The following is a 23,898-nucleotide window of genomic DNA, read 5'->3' as shown; positions in this document are numbered from 1 at the left end:
TCCTTCATGCACACCTGGGTGAGAAATACTGCTCTAATGCACTCCTCTGCCCCAAAGCCCTGTCATAAACAGCTAAAGGAGCCCTCATATTTGATGTGCTCATGAGAGAGGTGGTTACAACGCAGTTGCTGCTGATAGTAGGACTCTGATTTTGTGAATTCCCCTAGTACCAGGCATGGAGGAAGACTCCGTGGAAGGAGTGTGAGACCTGTGAGTGCAATGATGGTGGTGACTTTGAAATTTCAGCCAGGCCCACTACCAAGCAAAAGAAATGTGAAGTGATAAACAGGGAGGCCAGGGAACTTTCCCTTGAGTAGACTCAATTGACTGTTAGGGGCCTCATGGAAGACCCATGCCAAACCCCTAGGAAGGTGACAGCTGTTGCCAAGGGATCATCTGGGGCAGTGAGCAAGGATGAGGCAAACAATCCCCACCTTCTCTCATTCCCAAATAACAGAAAGTAACAGTTAAGCTCAACTCTGGCCCCCGGTGACAGCTCTGCTGCTCCCCATCCCCAGGCTTCTGCCTCAGGACCGTGGCAGCAATGGCCAATTTCCCCATGCCGCCGAGAAGTCTTGAGCCCCTGCACGCTTGCTTTGGCTCTGTATGACCTTCCCGGCGCCGCTTTCCTCCTTGCACTTGCTTATCTCTCTAGTGGTCATCCTCTCCTGAAGCTGGGACTGGTTTTGACAGTGGTTGAAAAGAGTGCCCAATAACAATCAAGTCCTCCACCCACTTGGAGCTCGGAGATTTCGCTCTCCTGCAAATAAATATCAGAGGGAGCTTTTTTTGGCTTTGCATCTCTGCCTCTGCACAGGAACCTGTGTCACCAGTGGCTCTCCAGACTGGGGTGAGCTACAGTGTCAAGTCTTTGTATTTCAAATATCCACATATGAATTCTTTCCACAGGCTATGAAAATACCCCCAAAATGCTCTTCTGGGGTTTAGGCCATTACCGTTCCAGTCTACACTGTCATTTTGTTCCCTGGGTAGTAGAGAAATTGGGAGTGCAGAGTGCCAGTTCTGGCTTTACTTTGGCCATACAAGTGTATTACTGCGTAGGGAAAAGTCAGGGAAAAGCATAAATCTCACTGCTCTGCTTCAGTGCTCTGGGACTTTTTCAAGTCCCTCTGGAATCCAAAGGCAGTTTTCAGTTTGGAAGCCTGAATGTACTTTACTGACAGGGCCAAATCCAATCTGAACACAAGGCCATGGAAGTCAGGGGGGTTTCATTAGGAATGCCTCAGGAATGACATCTCTGCTTTAAGGGCTATATATTAGGCAAGTTTCTAAGCCAACCTGCCTTCACAAAATGTCAGAAGTAATAAAGGAGAAGCTTTGTACCAGTGTGTTTTCACTCCTCACCCTGAGATTATCACATCGCTGCAAACGCCCAATCACTCCTGCAAGACAGCAGTAAGTGTCTTGCTCTGCTCTGCTGTCTGCCATGCAGTATCTCAAAACTCCTGCAGAGAGTTCCTGGAACTTTATCACTTTCACCTCCCAGTTACCAAAGTGATGTCTTCTACCTTTCACCAAGGAGCAAACGGAGCACAGTGCGGAACTGCATGCCCTCATGGCATGGCATCCCCAGGCCCTGCTGGCTTCTGCACAGCGTCAGGGTATGAATACTCCACAGAAGACTCACGGCCAGATCTCAGGTGAAGAAGTGCACTGGGGGGTTATGCTGCTGCACCCCACCGAGTTCTGCCTGCACCGAGTGGGTGTGTGTGTTTTACAATGCACTTGAGTTACTTATCCAAGGTCATGCTGACAGCTCTTGCAAAGCCTGGAGCGAGGAGGATGAGAGTGTCCTAGCACATTGCCCTCCATTTACAAAGCAGGAGCCAGGATGGGCAGCCTCTGGGATTTGTAAGCATTTCCTGTCCATTGTTTGAGGACAGGTAGCAGACGTCCCCATTGCTCTCTTCATCCTTGCACCAGTTGTGACCAGCTCCTGGCCTTGCTGGGGTTGGGCCCCTGATGAAAGGCAGCAGAGACATCAAATGCTGTTAGAGGCTCCTACAAAGTTGCTGTAACTCAGACATTCCAACTATTTCCAGTTCAAACCCTGTCTTTAGCAGGCATGTTTCTCCTGCAGCATTCTTCTCATTGCACCCATGTGCAGGGGCTTGGCTTTCCAAACAACAGCCCTGCTAAGGAGCTAGCTTTGTTATTCATATGATGGCTGTGTTTATCTGGCTGAAGTGATGTTAAAATTAAAGTGAAGTTATGATTCAGCTGACTTCAAGTTTTCTCAGCTCCCTTCCTTTGCACACACGGCTTGCCCTGCACTTGTTTGCCTTGGCAGGACCCAGGCTTAATAGTAACAATTTCATCTTCCATTTATAGGCATCTGCATGCCATGTTATTCTTTTAAAGCAGCACACTTCTCGGAGCTGAGTGAGAGGGACACATAAAGCCAGGCATGCGAAAGCAAAACCTCCTCAGGATCTCAGCTTCTTCACATAAGGAACAGCTTTGGATAGCTTCGTCTCTGTCCTTTGGGGAAAATAAGTAGAAAAGCAAAGAAGTCAGATCTTGAAAAAGAAAGGAAAGCAGCCACAAGTCAGGGGTGTTTTACACTGAGTGTACACTGCTTGGCAAGCTTTCAGGGCAACTGCAGGAAAGCTGTAAACTGCTGCAGCTGGATGTATCAGCAGAGGTATTTGCTACATGCAGAGGTGTACTACTTTCTTTTCCTTAGGTATTGGAATTGTAGGCAACCATTGCAGCAGCAACTATCAGGCTGGGGACAGAGTGGCTGAGAGCAGCCAGGAAGAAAGGGACCTGGGGGTGCTGGTAGATAGTAGCTGAACAGGAGCCAACAGTGTGCCCATGTGGGCAGCAGAACCAACGGCATCCTGGCCTGGCTCAGGAGCAGTGTGGCCAGTAGGTTCTTCTGCCCCTGCGCTCAGCACTGCTCAGGACACACCTTCAGTCCTGTGACCAGTTCTGGGTCCCTCAATTCAAGAGAGATGTTGAGGTACTGGAAGGTGTTGAGAGCAGGGTAGCAAGGCTGGGGAGGGGCCTGGAGCACAGCCCTGTGAGGAGAGGCTGAGGGAGCTGGGGGTGTGCAGCCTGCAGAAGAGGAGGCTCAGGGCAGACCTCGCTGCTGTCTACAACTACTTGAAGGGAGGCTGTAGCCAGAACAAGAGGACACAGCCTCAAGTTGTGCCAGGGCAGGGTCAAGTTGGATGTTAGTAGGAAGTTGTTGTCAGAGAGAGTGATTGGCATTGGAATGGACTGCCCAGGGAGGTGGTGGAGTGGCTGTGCCTGGAGGTGTTGAAGCCAAGGCTGGCTGAGGCACTTAGTGCCATGGTCTGGTTGGTTGGGCAGGGCTGGGTGCTAGGTTGGGCTGGCTGAGCTTGGAGCTCTCTTCCATCCTGGTTGATTCTATGATTCTATCCCTTCCAGGATGCAGGTTCTTGCTCAGACTTCCTAGCACCTGAAGACTGTGCAACTCACAGAGAATTGCCTCCTTCCCGCTAACCACCAGCCAGGCCTCCCTGCCGGTTTATGCTTTGCATTAGTGCTTGTGCTGGGCCTTGTTGAAGACTTTTTAAGAAATACAATTTAACTTAAAAAAGAAAGACAAGGAAAGAAGGGTTGTAGCAGGGATTTGACATGTCGGAAACCGAACAGAAGCAGAAAACTGATAAAATGAGGCAAATGGGAATGGAAGAGTCCGTAGCGTGCTGGGGAGGGAGCTTTGCTGCAGTCAAAACCTAGTGCCTTTGTGCTGTGAATATTCCTCTCTTCCAGCAAGGAGCATTCCTTGCATCCTGTTGCCTACCCACAGGCCCTCAAATGATGCCAGCTCCTTGGCTTAGCACTAAGACATGGCTTCTGGGTTCCCAGCATGGTTTTGCCTGAGACGCCCTTGCCTCCAGCAGCTCCTACGCTGCCTGCTGTGGCAGCATCCCTCTTGCAGATCCGCCTGCCTGAGGGCTACCAGTGGCACTCAGCAGGGCTTTCCTCCACCAGTTTTCAGTGTGATGGGCACCTGGGGCAGCTGTTAGCCGCCTGATGTGTCACCCCCTCTGACTTGGGAGTCCTTGTGGCCATTGCTGGGCTCCGAACTCATGCTCACAACGCACCTGACTTGCTGGGGCTCTAGGTCCTTGGCAAAGCGATCTGAGCTGGCCGTTGCTCACCAGAGAACGCTGGCTGGCACTGCTCCTCTCTGTCCCTGGGGCGGGCAGCAGCAAGCTCCTGGCGACATCTCCAGCCTTAACGTTCCTTTCTTGCTCAGTGCTGTTTGCCCCCTGTGCCTTCATGTTGCTTGCCTCCCCATGTGCCTCACGTCCCTGTCCCAGATGTGCTTCCCATTTGCCAGGAACCAGATTCCCTGCTGTTTCTGGTGGACTTTCTCTGAGCTGCTCAGCCATGACCTGAGCCTGAGGCACATTGGATGGCAGCTTGTGAACCTCACACTGCAACTACTGACCACAAACTGCAAACCTCCCAGTGGAAGCCTGTTCTTTCGGAGCGCGCAATGCTCCCTTCCCAAAATTACTGGTTCCTCAGTCACTTCTCATAAATAGGGACTTTGTCCCCAGCCTCTTTCCAAGTGCTGCGAGGCCAGGAGCTGGCATGCTATCCTATCATCTTTAAGACAGCATCATCCCCTGAAGCATCAGCAGTACATGCTGTGTCCTGGCTTTCCAGTAACCAGATTCACTTTCACTTTCTCTGATTCTACACTCCTCAGAGCCCAACTGCCTACATTTTGCACAAAACTGGCAAGCCAGAGCTGCAGCTCTCCTCTGCTCACCCCCAGCAGATGATCTGCCTGACTCCAACCAGAAGCTCTGTGGGGTAAAGGCAGTAAGAATTGTGCAGTGGTGATGTCATATAGGGACTGTTTTAATTAAAGATATTGCTTTTCGTTATAGACTTTGCCTCCTCGGTGCTGCTTGCTGAGGGACTGGCTGGGAGACTCTCCACCGTCATGCTCCAGGGACCCTCAGCAGGAGGCGTCCAGCTGCTGCCTAGAGCTGTACTGGTGCTGGAAATGGGGAGTCCTTAATTTAGTTCTTTGAAGCTGCTCACTGTGAGTCCTGAATGCACAGTACTCTTCTGTTTTCCTAAAAGCTGGGCCTGAAGGCTGAAGGTTGAGCTCTATATCCAGGGTGGGCCCTGGGGACTCCTTGCCATGGCTTGTCAGCAACCCTACCTAAGCCAAGCACATCTTGGAAAGCACAGACCGCCACCCCAAGCAGCTGTCTCTTGCTTTTGCAGGGAGGCTGTCACCTCCAGGCATCTGGGGACTGGGAAAAAAACATCTTACCCAGTCTGAAAGTTACTTTGCAGGGATGGCTGGGGCTTTCTGAGCAACTCCAAGTGCTGTGTGAGTGGCTGAATGAATTTTCTCTGCTGTTTTTAAGAGTCTGTTCCAGGGATACTCTCCGTGTCCCATTCATTTTTTTCTGAGGTAAGAGTGTGTGCCTGGCAGAAGGGTGAGTTTATCATTCCTAAGCTGGGGGCAGCTATTGGGAGGGTAGTCCTTCTGCCCTCTCATGGCCCTTCACCTTCTCCCCTCCTCTTCAACCAGCACTTTTCACCTTGACACTTCTGCTTCTTTCATCATCTCTAACCTCATCTGCTCTCACTCACTCCTCTAAATGTCCTTCTTCTACTTTCCAAAGCCTTTCTGCCTTTTAGCTTCACCTCTGGTGTGCTTTCTACATGTGCCAAGCCACTGTCTCCTTGTTCAGCATCAGCTTTTCGTAGAATCATAGAATCATAGAATCAACCAGGTTGGAAGAGACCTCCAAGATCATCCAGTCCAACCTAGCACCCAGCCCCATCCAGTCAACTAGACCATGGCACACAGTTTGCAGCTGCTTTGGCTTGCTTGACTATCTAGACTTTCTTTCCCTTTGACCTCCCTTCTGGGGTGACAGACCTCAGTAGAAAGAGTTCTGATCCACTGTTCCCTCAAAGGAAGGAATTCAGATTCTCTTAGAGAACTTGATCCTTGAGATCCCTTCCAACCTGGAATTCTGTGAAGCTTTGAGGATGCCCTGCTAGCAGAGGGGATAAGGAGGCCCACATCACTGCCCTAGAAAATCATGATGTTCCCATCTGAACTGAGCAAGATGCTGTGAGGAGAGAATGTAGTAACAATGCTCTTAATGAAGTTCCTGGCAGGCGGTAATGGGAATTGCAGGGGGAAGAGAAATGGACTAGAGAGGAGAGACAGACTCAGAACGTTCTAAGCATCCAGGCAAGGCATGAGCTAACTCAGTGAAAGAGGGGAAAAGGCCTGAGGAGAGCTCTAATGGAAGGCCTTTGGGGTCCTAGGAGAAGAAAAGAGATCTGAGTGCTGATTGCAGTACGTCTGCGGTGGGTGGTAGGAGAGAATTTGAGGGAAGGGAAGGGCAGACGGATGGTAACTTCTGCACCCCAGATTGTGGCAGACTTCTCTATTTAGAAGGCATTCATAGGAAGGAAACAAAAAGTGTGTGGCTTTTTAGGGGCAGTTGTTTTGGTGAGAAACTTAGCTGGGCTTGAACAACACACGTTAGCTGCACTGCAGGTTGGAAGAAAGGATTACCTTTGTCCTTTGGCGGTTGGACCTCAGCCACCAGACACAGATTTTAACTGCCTAAGGCCTGACAGTGAGTCTGTGGGACATGAGGAAACAACACCATGCAGCTCAGAAATCCTAAATAGCGACTTCTGTGCTTGGGAGACAAGACCTGCTTTGGATGATGTATTGGGAAAAAGTGGGAAGAAGACAGCTTGGTCTCAGGCCACTGCCAGGAAGAGAGAAACCAAGTGGAGGCAGTTTGGGGGAAGGATGACCAAAATAACCAGAGGTGGCTGAGCTATCTTGGCTTCTGAGCTCCAACCAAGAAAGTGAAATCTGCCTGGCTTGGCCAAGTGACAGGGAGGAGCTCAGACTCACAATCAAGTCGCCACAACGCCATAAATTGGTTGAGAGAGGCAGTGGTAGAGAGTCTTGATAAGCCTCCAGGTCTCCGAAGGGCATAAATACCAAGGCTGGAGGGGAAATGGCCTTGGCCCAGGACCAGTTCCTGGCTCAGACTCCTGGTTCCTTTTAGACTTTACCACTGCAGATGGCCACACTGAAAATATGTCTCCTGCACGCCTGTAGCTGTGGCACAGGCTGGCCTTTACCCTCTCACCATTGGAGCCACAGGAAATGTGAGAGCTCTTGGTCAGTGTCCTTTCCTCTTCTTTGGGTTCTGAGCTGTAATCAACATGTGCTGGAACTGCCTGTGAACCAGCAGCTTGAATGCAAATCACTGAAGTGAACAGCAAAATGCTGTTGTAGCAAAATGATATAGCAGCATTGGGAGAGAACAGCGACCAGGTGATGGGCAGTCTTGGTACCACACATGGCAGAGGAGCAGGCTTACCATGAGGAGTATTTTTCCTCCTGATGTACCCTAATAGGTCAATTGAGGTGATAAACAAATTCTTCCTGAATTTGAGTTAGAGCATCTGGCCCCACACAAGCTCTCCAAGAGTGATACTGGCAGAGCCTCCCAAGTGAGCCTTAGAGTTAGCATTGCCTCGATGAAGCTGGAACAGATTGCTCCACGTGAGGCTTTGTTTCCGGGTATGCAGAGGCTCAGCCAGACGTCACAGTGCTCAGTGTGCTTACAACACATTGCCAAGACCTGCTTCCAAACCACAAGGGCAAGGAATGTCAAAAGTGACCCAACTAAGCTTGCAGCATAGTGACCTGACTCCAGGAGATGGGGCTCTAGATCTCAGCTGATGACAGAAGGACTTGTAAACAGCAGATATGTCAGGTTTAACATCTGACCTGAGTAATAGCAAAGAGAGCAGTCTCTGTTCTACAGAGACTATTTCTTTCCTTCAACCTGAAATGCAACAAGACGTGTTGGGGTTATGCAATGATTAGTTTTCAAACGCCCCTGTGCAGAGACAGGTGAGTTTAAAAATGGAATTAACAATGTGAAAACACAGAGTCAGAGCCCCCTGGGGACACATTTTGTGAAGGATTTGTTTCCTAAATGTAAAAGCAGAATCTTCAGGTGGGTGATACTTGAATTTCCCCTGAATGCCAAGTTGAGCTTCACAATTGTTTCAACGATTCCTACTACTATATCTGCAGCAAGTTCCTCTTTGTAGGCTCATCAGCATAAAATTCCCAAAGGGAAGGCTAAATCTGGTCCCTTCTCCCAAAACATCCCTGACCAGGGAAGGAAGATGTACGCTCTCTGCCTCCACCTCCCCACCACTCAGAACTCTCCAGGGCTGTCTTTTCTCTTACAGGAAGCTCTCTCTTTCTTCCTGGATTCTGGCACTGCTTTCTTGGCCCAGCTGCCCTCCATCAGCACAGGAGCATGGGGCAGAGTAGGCCTTGTAAACAAGGTGGTGATGTGCTGCAGGAGAAGGCTGAGCTCAGAAGCAGTTGGATTTCCAGTGTCTGACCTGAGGAGCTGAGCTAGCTGGAGCTACAAAGCAGGCAGCAGCATCTCCATACTTGGCTATCTTGTGAGCATCACGTAGCCTGCTGCTCAGGGTGGGGTGAGAGGCTGTTAACCAGGAAACAGCCACCACGGAGAGAAAAATGTGTCCTGTCTTGCATCACTGAGAGTTATGGGAATAAATAGAATGATGCTGCTGGCCTCAAAGCTTTGGCATTTTAATATAGTTCCTAATTCTGTAATTTTCAGCTGCTGTTGCACACACATCCACACAGCATTTAATGACACAACATGATTGACCCCCTTATCACCCTCATTCTTTGTTCAAAAGGCTTGATTCAGCCCTGAGAAGTCTCCTGCCTCTGATCTTGCCACAAGTCAAACTAAAAGCATGCCCTGAAAGAGGAAGCCATTTGTATTTCTTTTAGTTAATTGCTTGTTTGCTTAATTACTCATTCCTAAATCCAATTTACACCAGAATCTTCCCTCCCATCAATACAGCTATTGTTACAGCTTGCAGCATGCCTATCCCAATAGCCGTTTGCTGGGGCAGAGGAGGCTTTGTAAAGGTGAGCTTTACAGCCTAGCTCTGAGGGTGGGTATGTCTGACCTACCAGGCCAGAAAGCTTCTGAGCTGGCTCCCACCAGGTCTTGACCCACCTGTCTTGCAACTCCTTAACTGCACTCCACTGTAGTAAAGACACGGGAACGGTCGGTGGGGAGGACTTGAACTTGGTGAGTGTAAAACAGGGATGGCTTTTAGAGGTAAGCATCTGTATGGCAATGTGTGTCCTTGCAGATTAAAATCAAACCAAAGCAGAGCACGGTTGGAGTGTGGGAGAGCAGTCACAAGAAAGATGTTCTTTACCACAGAGCAGAAACTGTACAAATGAGACCTGGGCCAGGGCAGATAATGTGACTTTATAAAGCAGAATTTAAAAGACAGAAGTGAAAGAAAAGACTCTTTTGCACAGCCTCCTTAAACAAGAAGGAGTTTATTTTCCTAAGCTATTTTCCTATGTTCTCTCCCTCTCTTTTTATATATGCTTTTAATATGTTGAAACTGAAGAGCATTGTGAAAAGCTGCTTGTACCTGTGGCCCTTTGGAAATCTTTGGCAATGCTCACTGCACCTCAGTGCTTCAGGGCTGAGAGATTTCCCCCAGCACTCAAAAAACACACGGACCTCTGTTTTGCATGTCCACTCCAAGTCAGTAATGAAATGGTCTGTCCTGCTAACTAAGGGTAGGCAATGCAGCCTATGGAAGTTATAAGGAAAGCACACAAAAATGCCTTGAGTATCACCTTAGTCTTTCACCCATCCTCAGCTATTATCATAGAATCAAGCAGATTGGAGGAGACCTCCAAACTCAGCCAGCCCAACTTAGCATCCAGCCCTGCCCAGTCAACCAGACCATGGCACTAAGTGCCCCAGCCAGCCTTGGCTTCAACACCTCCAGGCACAGCCACTCCACCACCTCCCTGGGCAGCCCATTCCAATGCCAATCACTCTCTTTGGCAAGAACTTCCTCCTAACATCCAGCCCAGACCTCCCCTGGCACAGCTTGAGACTGTGTCCCCTTGTTCTGTCAAACAAAATTAGGTATGACCCTGTGTGGATTAGAAGGGTGAGCCAAAGGATCAAGCTCTGACTGTCTTTATTTTGGCTTTGGCTAGCATAACCCCAGGGGCAGAACCAGAAGTTGACTCTCAGCCCAAGTGTCCTTTGGGATGTGCCCTGTCTCAGTCCAAGTTGATTGAGATGGGCAGGAGACAGCATTTGTGGATGCACACAGATTTTGCTCGGGCACAGGCAAAGCCCTGCTTGTACCTCAGTCTCCCCAGAGTGTCTCAGCAAGCCGCCAGTGCCCCCAGCCCTGTCCAGAGGCAGGATGCAGTCATGGCACTGGTTTGCGGAGCCAGCCTTCACCTTAGGCCGGTTTGAGATTTGCAATGGGTGGTGTCTGTGGCTACTCTGGTTTGGGGTGTGCTCTGCTCTGCCCTGGGACCCTTGCCCTCCTCTTGGCCGTTTGCAGCACCCCGGTGGCCTCTGGCTCCCTTTCTCTCAGGCACCTGTTTGAGAGGAGAGCTGGGTGAAGTGCTGGGACAGCTGCTTCGGGTCTGCTGAGCCATGTGCCCGCGCGGGGAACTGGGCATGGTAAATGCACTGTCCAAATGCAGTGTCCAGGCCGCTGGCTGCATGCCCCTCAGCCTGTCCCCGGAGTGTTATGGCCCAAGCCAGTGTCTGTCTCCTGACTGACAGAAATGGTTGGTATCTTCTAGGTAGTTTCTGCCCCCACATTTCCCAGCATCGCTTCCAAACTTCAGAGAATGCCGAGGAGGAGCCAGTGCCTGCGGTGGAGTGAGAGGGGGGCAGAGCACGGAACAAGCCTGCTGTCCTTGTCAGCATAACAGTTTAGTCTTTGGTCTCAGGGACAGAGGCTGGCAGTTGGCTTTGTAGTAACCCACATGACAACAGGAATAACATCAGGCATAATTAGACGAAATGATGGTATAAGTTCAACTCTCTTCCCCCAAAGCACCCAGCCCCCTCAACTCATTTTGAAACAAAGCATCTTTTATGGGCTCCAAGTAGCCTTTAAAAACACAATCAATTTCTTTCTTCCCCGTCACAGAAAAGAGCTTGCTGCTAGGATAACGAATGTTGAAATGTCTCAGGGAAGATGAAGGCTGGGGCAGAGAGGGGACAAGACACCTCCTCCCCCCAGCTCCTTCTGATGTCTTCTGCCATCACACTTCCCCCCAGATACCCGGTGCTTTTTGTTACTACAGCTTTAAATGCTCTTGCTTTCCACCCCTGCAGCCCACAACAGTATCCCCTATTGTCCTGGTGTCGGAGGTGTACGTGATGTAGGCATGATTCTGCCTTTCCAGGACCTTGTCAGGTTATGGATGATTGGTCATGCTTCACCCACCCGATAAAGCCCATCAAAGAATAGCACAACATTTTCCCCTGCTGTCTCTCTCCCCTAAGTGTGACTTGGCTGAGAGAACTACTGTGCTGGGTCTGAATGGAAATTATCTAAGTGTGTGGCTCCAGCTCCCCCCCTCTAGCTCCCCTCTCTTTATAAAAAGAGGGGGAAAAAGAGAGTGAAATATAATCAGATTTACTCTAATGAGGGAGGACCAAGAAAATGGATCCCACGAAAAAGAACTTTGTGGGCAATCCAAGTCCCACACCACAAAAAAATCAGCTCACTCTGTATTAGTGTTAGGAGAGCAGCACAGGAGCATGCCTGTTTATACTCCCTCCTTATCATGGGGTTCTAGCCCATTACACTGCTTTGTGCCCAGACCTGTGTCACAGGTGGCTTTACCAGGTAAGAGAATTGGTTGTATAAAAGCAGCATTGGGTCAAAAATGGACCAGGTTCTGAGTGCTCTGATTTCATTCAGAGTGGTTTTGGGCCCTCTGATGAAACATGAGCCATTTTTTAACTACTAAGCTAGGAGCTGTGGGGGTTTTATTGGTTTGGCTCTTTGGTTTTGTACATTTTTTAGGCATTTAGACATGAAGTGTGATGACAACCATGCAGCATTATTAACATTTTAGATGTTTGAAGCCTGCAAGTGACTGTGTAATGCAAAGTAACACATCTGTGTGTGTGTGCCCATGTGTGCATTGTCCATGACATTCAAATTGGCTTATAACTAGAGTGTGTTCATTCAAATCTAGCTTCTTTTCAAGCTCCCAGTGAGAGTCCCAAGTAACCAAGTCTGTAGAGTTGCAGTGCAGTCATGTAAATAAACTTGTGAACAGGGGGAGCCTGCAGAAGAGGAGGCTCAGGGCAGAGCTCATTGCTGTCTACAACTACCTGAAGGGAGGTTGTAGCCAGGTGGGGTTGGGCTCTGCTGCCAGGCACCCAGCAACAGAACAAGGGGACAGAGTCTCAAGCTGTACTGGGGAAGGTCTAGGCTGGATGTTAGGAGGAAGTTGTTGTCAGAGAGAGTGATTGGCACTGGAATGGGCTGCCCAGGGAGGTGGTGGAGTGGCCATGCCTGGAGGTGTTGAAGCCAAGGCTGGCTGAGGCACTTAGTGCCATGGTCTGGTTGGTTGGGCAGGGCTGGGTGCTAGGTCGGGCTGGACGAGCTTGGAAGTCTTTTCCAACCTGCTTGATTCTGTGATTCTATAACAAAGCAGTCTTGAGAACTATCCATCTAGTTACTAGGCCTAGGAAAATTTCTTCCAGAAATGACCCAAGAGTTGTACATGTAAGAAAAAGAGACTCAAGGATTACACTCTCAGCATAAAAAAAAAAAAAAATGAACCAAAACCAAACCCATTTTAGTGCTCCTCATTTTGGGATAGCCAAACATGATCTTTCCTTAAGCATGACAGTCATCATTGCTGCAAAAAAATGCCTGCCCTGGCACAATTTAATCCCCAAATGCTGCATGTTTCTTTCAGCACTGCTTTGAAAATATTGCAGTGGATTTCTGGGGAAGCTGAATTCTTCCTCACGCTCATCTAAAACTTGAATTTGCCACCCTAGGGAGTTTCAGGCCAAGAAGTGAAGGCTCCAGAATTTAAAAGGCTGTGGCAAGAGGGGATTAATCATAAACTCTTTTCCAAACATAACTGCTAGGTTAGCTGTTGACTGGATATTACCCAGAGAGTATATTTTATTGGCTGTGGATCCATTAATAGTTAACTGAAGTGCAGACATGGAAACAATGCACTGATTCTTCATATTGAACCCTATCACAGGCAAATACAATAAGATGCCACGGTCTGTTGCTTTCTCAGCTCAACATTGCTGAGTGTTGATGTCAGGGAAAAGTCTTACTTGGTTAACAACATTCCTAGAGCACTTCTGCAGGACTGAAGGAGCTACAGAAAACTCAAAGGCTTCATTGAGGTACAAAAGATGAGGCTGTAAAACAGCACAAGACAAAAGGAACACAACAACCCCCCAAAACACCAAAAAGGCAAACAAAAAAAAACCCCAAACCCAAACAACAAAACAAAAAACACAACCCCCCCTCATAAAACCCAACCAGCAAACAAAGAAAAGAAAAAAACAAACCACCCAACCCTCCCAGCTGCCCAAACAACACAGAACAAAAAACACAACAAAAAAAGATGGAGCTGCAGAGTTACAAAACCTCACTGCAGTTCTTAAGTCAACAGCAGGCACCTTGAGGAAAGCTGTGGCCAGGTAGTGGACCAGATCTGCTTGCTCTGCTCCAGCAAAAGCTTCCTGCTGGGGAGTGTTGCCAGAAAAGTTCCTGAGATACCTTTCAAAAGGTTATCTGTTTCTATGTTTGATTGCCTGTTTATGTGACTAATGCTTTGCTCCTGCAAGCTGGAGCCTTTAATTTCTCAGCTTTCTTCCCCAGAAGTGTGAGAGGCATTTGCAGACTTGGTTGCCTTGCAAGGCAGAGGGGGCTTGAGTTCGTGTGTCCAGAGAGACCTGAAAATGTTGAGTGAATGATGTGGCTGCTACTCAGAGAGGACTTTGGATTCTGAATCCTGGTGCACCCCGGAGCACGTTGCAGAAGTGTTTATGTGTTAGAGCCCTCCCGAACAGCAGGACAAACATTCTCTATCTGTTGAAGGCCAGGATCATTGCCATAAGATTAACTGGAAAGGAAAAACAGATGGCAGCCATCCAGGAAACACAGCTATCAGAAGGCAAACAGGCATCAGCAGCCAGGGACTCCAGAAAGTTGCCCTACCAACAGAGCCGAAGATAGGAGCTGCTGCGAAGCCCTGTGTGTCTAAAGGGAAAACAAAGGCGAGTACTGAGGGCTAAGGAATAGCGTCAAGGTGGCAGATGAAGCCCAGCAGTGGGGCCACCCCTGGCAGGAGTGGAAGGGTGGTGGTACACTGAGCATGGTGCTTCTGAAAGACCAGAGAATGAGTTTCTGCTTGTGCCAGCTCTCAAGGAGAGAGACACACACTCTCCCTGTCCTTTTCCACGACAACTAATGTTTTCTCTGGCAAGGTACATCTATGGTAGTGAAGACAGTGAAACCTTCCCCCTCCTGCCTCTGAGGCTGTCTTTGCTGGTGTTGCTGTGCTCCTATCACACTCCACTGGACAGACTACCCAGGCAGAAATCAGAGCTATGTGTTTTTAACAGACTTTGTCTTTGGCTCCATCACACTGCTTTATGCATCTATACACCTGCTAGCACCCCAATCACTAGAACTAAAGTTCCTTGCACAGAATCTTATCTCCTATTCATGTTGAGCCTGCTACCTGCAAACAGCGAGGAGGTATTGCCAGTTTATGGGCTTCTGCTGCTTTACCTCCTCTATCAAGACCGGCAAGTCACACTTAATCAGCCATGCTTTTGGGTAGACTTAAAAACCACAAGTATCAAAGTCAAAGAGAAAGAACAGGAGTATGAAAGTCAGAGAGAAGCAACTTGTCCTTGTTTTGATGTAGTTGGTCTCTCTAAAAATGATTAAGTGCTCTTCCTTTCTTTCTCTCTTTCTTTCCCTCTTTCTTTCTTGCCCTCTTTCTTTCTTCCTTTCTTTCTTTCTTCCTCTCTTTCTCCCTCTCCTTCCTTCCCTCCTTCCTTCCTTCCTTCCTTCCTTCCTTCCTTCCTTCCTTCCTTCCTTCCTTCCTTCCTTCCTTCCTTCCTTCCTTCCTTCCTTCCTTCCTTCCTTCCTTCCATTTTCTCTTTTTCCTTGTTCCCCATAAGGAGTCCTCCTTAACTCTTTAACAGTAAAACACAATATCTTAACCCCAATATTAAATAAGTGGTTTTAAAACAATAAGTCTCTACTGTAGACAAAGGACATCTTTGCCTAGAGCCATTATGAGAGCAGTACCCAAGGACTTGCATTGTTATCTTTCACTGAAGCACAAAAGCCTACAAGCATTATGTAACTTCTCTTATGATGGCCCTCAAGACTATGAAGTGGAGAGGCAGGCACAGCGAGGAGACTGCGCTGGACTGAAGTGTTGTGGTCCACTCGCGCCCTGTAGCTGGTTGTTAACACAATGCAGCAGTGTAGAAGCAATGATAACAAAATCTTAACTTCACATCAGCTGCAGAGTTGCAAATAACAACCTGCATCAAGCAAACCATGTATTTGACCTGAAATTAAAAACCACCCACATTAACCACTGTACTTCTCTGATGTTCTGACTGTAAGAGAAAAACAAGGCCTTTTTGTAAGCCATCCTTACTGTGTCCATGCCCTGGCACAGGACTTTGGGTTGTAACTAACTATGCCTGCTATATTTTTGACTTTAAAAACCTGATTTGGACTGTTTGAAGAAGTTGAGTTTGGTTTTAGTATTTGTTTTGATATTTGCTCACCAGACTGAGACCTATGCTCAAGATGGAAGACCTTTTCCTGCACAGAGCAGTAGTATTATGTTGATATTCTATGTTTAAAGGCCAAATAATATGACTGGAAAAAAGAAAGCTCTTTGTGGGGCTTGAGGTTTTCACAGATCTAGTTCTGGAAACTAGAGCAGTGGGGAAGGCCTGGGAGCAGCTCCAGCTCTAGACTGCACCATTTGCGTACCGAGCTCCAGATCACCGGTATGAGGTTTTGGACATGGACTCTGCCCAAACACCCTTCTGGAAGTGACGCATCCTGATTCCGAAAGACCTTCCCAGGGAAGTTTCAGCAGGGAGGAAATGGGAGAATACAACATCTGGTAAACTCCCAGTGACTCCAGGAGAAGGCCCAAAGGCTATCATTGCAGAGCTGCGTTCTGCTAGCGTCATTTCCAGAAGAGGATCTCCATTTATTGTGTGTCAGGAGTTGCTGGGGTCAGCTCCATCCTGCTGCGCTACAACAATGCGGCCCCTGCACAATAGAAGTAACCTCACAGCATTCATGTGTCACTCCAACAAGAAGGCAGAAAAAACCACTCTGGCAGTTAGAGGGTGGTTTGTTTTTCCTGACATTTCATTCTTACATGGCAGGCATGAGTGCCTTAATGGGAGAGGCTTTTGTGCTCAAAACAAAGTCATTAGGAGAAACCAATTATGAGATAGTCTTTCCTACCCTTGACAAACTTCCCTCCCTCCCTCCCTCCCTCCCTCCCTCCCTCCCTCCCTCCCTCCCTCCCTCCCTCCCTCCCTCCCTCCCTCCCTCCCTCCCTCCCTCCCTCCCTTCCTCTTTCTTTTCTTTCTTTCTTTCTTTCTTTCTTTCTTTCTTTCTTTCTTTCTTTCTTTCTTTCTTTCTTTCTTTCTTTCTTTCTTTCTTTCTTTCTTTCTTTCTTTCTTTCTTTCTTTCTTTCTTTCTTTCTTTCTTTCTTTCTTTCTTTCTTTCTTTCTTTCTTTCTTTCTTTCTTTCTTTCTTTCTTTCTTTCTTTCTTTCTTTCTTTCTTTCTTTCTCTCTCTCTCTCTCTTTCTCTTTTTCTCTCTCTCTCTCTCTCTCTTTCTCTCTTTCTCTCTTTCTTTCTTTCTTTCTCTCTTTCTCTCTCTCTCTCTCTCTCTTTCTCTCTTTCTCTCTTTCTCTCTCTCTCTCTCTCTCTTTCTCTCTTTCTCTCTTTCTCTCTCTCTTTCCCTCCCTTCCTTCCTTCCTTCCTTCCTTCCTTCCTTCCTTCCTTCCTTCCTTCCTTCCTTCCTTCCTTCCTTCCTTCCTTCCTTCCTTCCTTCCTTCCTTCCTTCCTCCTTTTATTATCATGATTAGCAGGGATGGGCCTTGTAGAAGACAGCATTGCATGGATGCGCTCTGAGCTGTTGATCTTCAGTTCTCTCCTGGAGATCTGAGACCTCAGTTTACCTGTATTCCTTCCCCACCCCGCCCCCAGCACAGAGAAAATCCCAATGTGAAAACTCAGAGGTAAAGTTTTTAGGCTTGAGTCTAAGTTCCTGGATTCTGAGATGGAAGGACAAGGTCACAGACAGAGACCAATCATGCAGTAGTTTCTACTGTGATGGAAAACCAAATGGCCAAGTATGGCTGTTCCCATAAATGGCAGAAAAGTGATTGCCTTGCATCTCAAAAACCCTACATGTGATAGTGGCTGACCTCTAAAACCGGGCCAGATATGTGGCCACTCACCAACTGATACAGAGCAAGGCCACCCCTCAGCGAGACAGTCAGCTCTGCAAGTGGCTCTCATCCTGTAGGAGAGATCTTAAAGCAGGAATGGTTAGGTGCACACACAACAGGGAGCACTCCCAGTGGAGATGAAGAGACAAAGTAGGAAGTGAGAAGGGAGACAAGAGTTAAGGAGGAGAAGAACAGAGGGCTGTGACAGAACTGTACTTTCTGAGAAGCCCTGGTGGAACCAGAATGCTGCAGGCAGGAGTGCCTGGCAACCAGGCATAGAAACCTCTTTCAGTCTCAAGGACTCGAGGAGAAAGGAGTTTAAGATCTTGATTCTAGAGGCTATATGAAAGTTGAGGTTGTTGCATTAGGTGTCACCGTCAGAGCACCCCTGCCCTTGAAGGGGGCCAAAGACTCCTAGGCTTCCATAGATGAATACTTTATGATAACTACTCAGAGTAGGAAATTATGGAAATGAGGAACAGTGCCACAAAATCACAGCCCTTAGTCCTGGCCATGGAGCTGTACCAGGTTGCTACCATAAAAATTCCTCTGACAGTACAGGAGCAATCAGGAGGCCTCCCTGTGTGCTCCTGCAACCCAGCAGGCCATAACAAGTAGTGAAGCAGATGGCTACATGGCTTGATACTTACTTGGTAGAATCTGTAGGCAGGTATCTAAGGTATATTAAGACAGATCAAATGGATCACTGTCTGAAAATACACATCCTTGCTGCCTAAAGCAGTAACCTTGACTACCCAGGTAAACTGTTAGAGCATCGTATTTAGGCAAACATAAGCTCCTAGTGGCCCCTTACCCTCTGCCCCACTAAATGTATAGTTCCAGAGGTACTTGGGAGTGTTATGCAAAGTGAAATGGAAGCTCATCAAATCAACGTCTGCCATCAGCAGACTGGAAAATTAGAGAGGCAGTGTTGACCTCCTGGAGGGTAGGAAGGTGCTGCAGAAGCACCTGTACAGGCTGGGTCAGTGCGCTGGAGATTGTTTCTCATCCCTGCTTGAGCAGTACCAGTGCAGGTGGTCAGTCCTGTGCCAGCTGAAAAGATGCTGGCTGCTTTCACAACAGCCACAGGATGAACAGCTCTGCTTTCTGGGAGGAGCCTGGCATGAAAGCAGCCTGGCATAGCAACTGACTTGCAGTAAACAGGGCTGGATGATTTTTCTTCCTTGTTTTTTGTCATACCCCTAGAGAGTGATCTCAGAGGCCTTGGTGGTGGTGCACACAATGATATCCTGAGTTATCCCAAACAGGGGATGTGAAGTGCTGAGGCTTAGAGTAGCAGTTCAACTTTAGTCTGAGAAGAAAGCTGCCTCCTAAATTGCTGGATGTGTTTAGGTGTTGATTTGTTTCTCAGCTGACTATTGTACAGAACATAAATGCCTGAGGCTGCTTTAACTGTCCGTATCCAGGAAAGACCATCTTGTGCTGTCTAGGAAATGGTTGTCAGGTTCATGCAACAGCATATGATTGAGTGCTCTGGGACCCTTACAGTAAAGAAGTTCCCCCTTGTGCTGAGCTGGAACCTCCTGTGCTGCAACTTATACCCATTGCTGCTGCTCCTATCCCAGGGAGCAGTGAGCAGAGCCTGTCCCCCGCTCCTAACCCTCTGTCCTCAGATAGTCATAGACATTGACTAAATCCCTTTTCAGTCTTCTCCAGACCAAGCAGCCCCAGGTCCCTCAGCCTCTCCTCATCAGGCAGTGCTCCAGTCCCCTCCTCACCCTCATTGTACTCTGCTGGACCCTCTCCAGCAGATCTCTGTCCCTCTGAAACTGGGGAACCCAAAACTGAAGGCAGTACTCAAGATGAGGTCTCAGCAGGGCAGAGTAGAGGGGAGGAGAACCTCCTTTGTTCACAGGGATACTTGAGAAGCCATTGTGCTCTCTGCTTCACAGGATCTGCCACCAGAAATTCCACAGCACATGATCTGGGGCCTCCTGAATCCTGAGGTCACTGTAGTAGGACAGCCTAGGTAGGCATTTCTAAATCCTCCTGGTCACAAGAATTAGCCCAATAAAGTTTAAAGGACAGAGAAGAGCAGATGAGTACTCATGAGCTAAGTTCCCCATCACAGCAGCTGAGTACTCATTAGCTAAGTTCCCCATCACAGCAGCTGAGTACTCATGAGCTAAGTTCCCCATCACAGCAGCTGAGTACTCATGAGCTAAGTTCCCCATCACAGCAGCTGAGTACTCATGAGCTAAGTTCCCCATCACTTCTTTTTGTCTCCTATGATCTGTGGAACTCCAGAGGATTAGAAGTTCATAATCTGAGAGAAAGCAGACCTCTGGGCACAGCTCTGAGCCCGTTTGCTGCGCTGTGTTGCCGAGGCTCCACAGGCGGACCAAGGTCCCCAGGCAGAGAGGAGGCGAGAGCGTGGCGCAGGCTGAGCAGGGCGCAGCTTGCCTTGGCATGGCTCTGCAGGCTGCGGCCCTTGGTTGCCGTGGGGCTTCTCTGCTGAGGCAGGAGTGGTGTGCTGGCTGTGTGGGGAAGGCATTGTGCTTGCAACGACTCATCCAGGGCACATTTGTTTCCAGAAATGACTCTGGCCCATCTCCTTCCTAGCAGTTTCAGCAGGAAAGCCCTGCCCGCCATCTGTTCGCTCCCTTTCCTTTCTCTGCCCTCTCCCCGCACTGAGTGCCGCTGCCCCGGGGCGCTGGGGATGTGCTGGTGCAGACATCCCTGCCAAGGGAGCCCGTGTTACACCCCCCAGGTCACTCGGGGCCTCAGTCACTCCTTGTGTGCCGCCGGTGGAGCCCCTGCAGGCCAGGCAGGGTCGGGACATGGATAGGGCTCCTATACCATGCGTGCTCAAACACCCAGCAGGTGTTTTGGGGTCGGTCTCTTGGCTGCTCCCCCCCTCCTGTGTGCATGTGTAGGGAGGAAGTCACAGGGGTGGGTTTGGAGCTACACATTTTCTTGCCTTGGGTTTTATTAGGCTTTTCATAGCACTGTAACTCCATTAATGTCCCTGAAAGCCAAGCCTTGCTCCAGTGGGCTCTCATGAGTACAGACTAAGTGCTGCAGAGGAGATGACAGTCCTCACATGTGCCAATGAGTCAGTGGATTCCTTTGTGGAGCCTAAGTCCATCCAGATGTTGACCTTAGTTCTGATGTTATGTTCTTTCCATATTTTCCTCTGGTATTGCTGGGTCTACTTAAGATGGTCATGGTGTGACCATCAGTGAGTAAACACAGGCTCTCTAACAGGGCAAAGTGCTTTGCTTCTTGCTACGACAGGATTGTGAAGCTCTTTCCACTGCTGCAGCTCTTGGCTACTGCCTTCTGAGCTCCTGTGTGACAAATGCTGTTGCTCACTTGATGGCAGTTTCACTGCACAGGTGGAGCTGTCTAAAGGCAATCCGAGAGAGCCACTTTGAACGAGCCTCATTTGGATTTCCAGGCTTCCTTTTAATGATCCAGATTGGTACATGGGACCATACTGGCCAGCAGAGAGAACTCCAAAAGCAAGGACTCACCTGCCTGTGGCTGTTGGAAAGGTTCTGTCTGCACAGTCTAAGCCCAGTGCTTCTATTAAACACAAGGAGAGGAAATAGTGTTCTGCTGAGCCAGGATCTCACAGCAGTTTTGCTGCTTCTTTATTTCCCTGTGCTGCCATTTCTTAGACACTGGACTCTGAACTACACCTTTTAGCAGTTGCTGGGCTAGACCTTCTCTTACTTTGAATCAGAGGAGCTCCATCATCTTCCACTGCAAGCTGCATTGCAGCAGGCCTGGAAGTGTACTGCTCCTGAAGGACAGGAGTGACACCGGGGGCAGGGTACAGCCCTGCCTGATGCACAGGTTTTAGTGGGACTCCAGCAGAGGAAATGAGGATACTGCCAAATGAATCATGTTCCAGGCTCTTCCTTTGCCTTCCCCACCCCTCTGCTTGACACAAGCCACCTTTTCATGATGCAGATCAGCAGACCTGGATATTTTTCCAGGGCTTGATTTTAACCAGATTTCTGGAATCTGACCTTTGGAAACATTTACTATTCCATGTCCCCTCCCTGATCTGGGACACTTTGTTAAGTGGTCCTTCGCTTTCCTGTTGTGGGATTCAGCCTGGGGATTCAGCAGAGACTATAAATGGGGATTCCCTCAGCTCCGCCTGTCCAGCTACATCCAGAGAAATGGTGTAACACTTTCAGGAAACTCTCCTCCAGCTGTCATAACATACCCACACCATGCTGACCTGCCTGCCACACTGTGCTTCCTGCTAAGGTGCAGCCCCTCGTCTGGTGAGGGGGCTTTGGCGCTGGAGCACAGTGAGCAGAGCTGTGTGGTGCTGCACCTTGGACGCTGTTTAGCTTTTGGTGCTGAGATTTGCCTGCTGCTAGTCAGGGCATTAGGCACTCAGTTACAGGTGCTCAACACCTAGCTGCCCGTGCACACCTGAAGCCTAGGTCTACTGCTCTGCTGTCTGGGCTCCTCACTGCTTTTCCCTGTCCTGAGGGCTTTCCCTGCCTTCTCCAAGCACTTGTACTTCTGCGCTGGCACCAGGCATTGCCTTGCTGAGCTTCAGCAGCAGAGGTGTATCCTGTCCTGTGCACAGCTTTCTGGTCTTGGGGGCAGCTCAGGCCCTTTCCTCCAATTGCCCAAACATTGTCCTTCAAGCAAAGGAAAGGTAGAAGTGCCAAGAGTAGGGAGAGCTGGAGAGAGAGTGGAAAGTCTGAGTCACATGCTAAAACAGGCTCCGAGTCTCCAGAGTCTCTCTGCTGAGCCTGTTCCACCTGGTTGTGCTGAACACATCAGAGAGCAGCTGTCAACAGGCTGAAGTATCAATAACTTGAAATCTCTGATACAGCTAACACAAACTGGCATTTCTCTTTAGCTTCCTCTATAAAACTCTGTTTCTGTTCCTTTCTCCCTCTCTCTCTCATCTTTCTTTGATATTTTTGTGGGGTTTTTGATTTGTTTCATGACCTCTGCCAGAAATACATTGATTTACTCATAACAAATCATGTCAGGATCAGAACAGCTATATCTAAATTTACAGTCTGCTTTTCAAACAGAGTCATTTCCTGCTATTCTGCGTGCCTCCTGAGTCACAGCAGTGTATTTCTACACACTGCCAGACATGGACAACTCTTGTTTAGGGATGAAGCCATTCCAAACCAGAGCCAGTATGCTTTGCAAGGGCCACGTGTTTCACTGCCTGCCCAGGGTTATAACTGTAATGATCCAGACGTGTTTTCTCATGGCCTCTCACCTTCCTTGTTGCCCTTGATTGTATTTCATAGACTCATAGAATCACAGAATCAGGCAGGGTTGGAAGGGATCACAAGGATCAGACAAGTCCCAACCCCCTGCCATGCCCAGGGACACCCTACCCTAGAGCAGGCTGCACACAGCCTCACCCAGCCTGGCCTCAAACATCTTCAGCCATGGGGCCTCAACCACCCCCCTGAGCAACCCATTCCAGCCTCTCACCACTCTCCTGCTCAACAACTTCCTCCTCACCTCCAGCCTGACTCTCCCCACCTCCAGCTTTGCTCCATTCCACCCAGTCCTGGCACTCTCTGACAGCCTCAAAAGTCCCTCCCCAGCTTTTTTGTAGCCCCCTTCAGATCCTGGCAGGCCACCAGAAGGTCCCCTGGGAGCATCCTCTTCTCCAGCCTGCACAGCCCCAACTCTTTCAGTCTGTGCTCACAGCAGAGCTGCTGCAGCCTCTGAGCATCCTCCTGGCCCTGCTCTGGACACTCTCCAGCATCTCCACAGCCCTCTTGTAATGGGGGCTCCAGAAGATGCAGATTCATTTCAGAGATGCAGAAAGAGAAGTGGAGGTTGCTTTGCAGTGCTTTACACAGGTACTGCTAGGGTGAGTTTGAGTTATTAGTTTGTGAGATTATTTTATACTGAGCTGCTCAGAGCTGGCAACAATTTTCATGATGTACTAGCATGCTGTGGAGCACCCTGCAAAGGGGATCTGTGCTGTCTCATGGCAGAAGGCAGCACAAGTATGAAAGGAACTCCAGATACTTAAAAAGTCAGCACACAAATAGACTTTGCTCCTGCCCCTCAACATCCCACCTTGACAGCATGGCTTTGAGAATCAGCAGCTCCTGTGCCTTGAGCCAGCCTCAGCTGGTTTAGCATCTCAGTGGTGCAAGGCAGAAGGGGTGGGCTGCTGCTTTCAGCCAGCTCGCTGGCTATTTGTTTTCAGTCTTAGAGGTCCATTTCACATTTGGATGTTGCCCAGTCCTGGGTTTTGGTGTTGGATTCACAGTGCATGAGTAAAAGGATAACTATTTCACCATCCCAGATTTCCAGTAGCAGATTATGGCATTCAGAATGAAAGTACACAAACAAAGAGAACAACTTATCGTCCGTCCTGCAAAGGGTCCTCTCCCCTTAGGGGTACACGAGCAGGAAACAAACTTCAGCATCAGGGAGAAGCTGAAAATATGCACTGAGAGAGCAGGACCATACCTGACTTTCTAGGTGAGCATG

The sequence above is a fragment of the Pogoniulus pusillus genome, chromosome 2 (genome assembly GCF_015220805.1).
Source record: "Pogoniulus pusillus isolate bPogPus1 chromosome 2, bPogPus1.pri, whole genome shotgun sequence".
In the NCBI taxonomy this organism is placed as follows: domain Eukaryota; kingdom Metazoa; phylum Chordata; class Aves; order Piciformes; family Lybiidae; genus Pogoniulus; species Pogoniulus pusillus.
This window is presented reverse-complemented; position numbering follows the sequence as displayed.